This window comes from Wasmannia auropunctata, unplaced genomic scaffold (genome assembly GCF_000956235.1).
Source record: "Wasmannia auropunctata unplaced genomic scaffold, wasmannia.A_1.0 LD336060.1, whole genome shotgun sequence".
Lineage (NCBI taxonomy): Eukaryota > Metazoa > Arthropoda > Insecta > Hymenoptera > Formicidae > Wasmannia > Wasmannia auropunctata.
The window spans coordinates 386,330-387,562 of NW_012026830.1; the positions used below are offsets into that span (position 1 = coordinate 386,330).

At 32.1% G+C, this 1,233-nt stretch overlaps 1 protein-coding gene across 1 annotated transcript in view; it reads right to left on the reverse strand.

The window, feature by feature from the left end:
• Positions 1-1,233, reverse strand: part of LOC105450605 — an 8,108-nt gene that overhangs the window by 1,979 nt on the left and 4,896 nt on the right. The gene's annotated exons all lie outside the window — the stretch shown is intronic.

The window sequence follows — 1,233 nt, forward strand, 5'->3', positions numbered from 1 at the left end:
TTTCTAAGGGGTGTTTCACCCCTTAAAAGTGCGATCGGGCACGAATTTGTGGTAGCTTAATTTTTGGTTTGTCTAGAGAATAACATATCAAAAGCTCATCGAAATCGGAGGCGGACACCTGGGTAACTCTCCTTGTAAGTCAAAACTATTGTCAATATGGCTCTGTGCCACAGGAATGTTCGTTGCAATTATTTGGTGTAAAAAAGTGGCAAGATTGTAATATGGGCTATTAATTGACGATACTATAATTCTAAGAGGACAGTTCGGTTTATGTACTTTGGGAAGCCCATACGCTCTCGGTAATATTCCATCGCTATAATTTAAAAATTTATATGTGTCGTTGGAGATGTACTCTATTTTCTTAATAATTTTTCATAATATTTATTATTATTATCTACTTTTATATTTAATACATGCTATAATTATTGTATTATGACATTGCATAATAATTAATCACGCTGTAATCTGTGTTCACAGAAAAGGAATTCAAAAGGCTACAAAATTCGCTGAGTATCTGTATTAAAAACTTTACTCTTTCAGTGTGATAAGGATTGAATAAATTTATGCACAATATAAAAAAAATTCGGAGTTGTTTGTTTACCTGATTACGGTAATAATATAACTTACAATCTCTCTCTCTCTCTCTCTCTCTCTCTCTCTTTCTCTCTCTCTCCCTCCTTCCCTTTCCCCTTTCTGTCTTGCCTCTTTCTCCCTTCCCTCCCTCTCCTCCTCTCTCCTTCTCTATTTCTCACATTTATTTCAAATAATTATTTAATTATAAAAACTTTTTTATTTAAAATGGTTATAATATTTTTAATATCTCTATTAACTCTATTAAACAAAATATTAACTATTAATATAACATAATATCAGCATAATTAAATTAACAATAATTATATATTTCACATTGTTATATACACTGGTCCAAAAAATTAAAGGATCACCTGTTCTAGCCTCTAAAAATAGGCAAATTTCAAGATAGAGCAACTTCGTCAAAAATGATCATATCGAGATGTTCAAAAAAGCATTTTACAGCTTGAAATCTCTACTTTCCAAATCGGTACTTGAGAAAACGATCCTACTGATCTTTCATGGAATTACACGGATAGAAAGGGAGACCCGACGAATCTCAAAATTTTTTTACGAACTTTGACAAGTTCCATGGCGCGAATAAAAAATCGCATGCAAATGCACTTTACGGCTTTCGAAAGAGTGAATCTTTACCTTTAATTT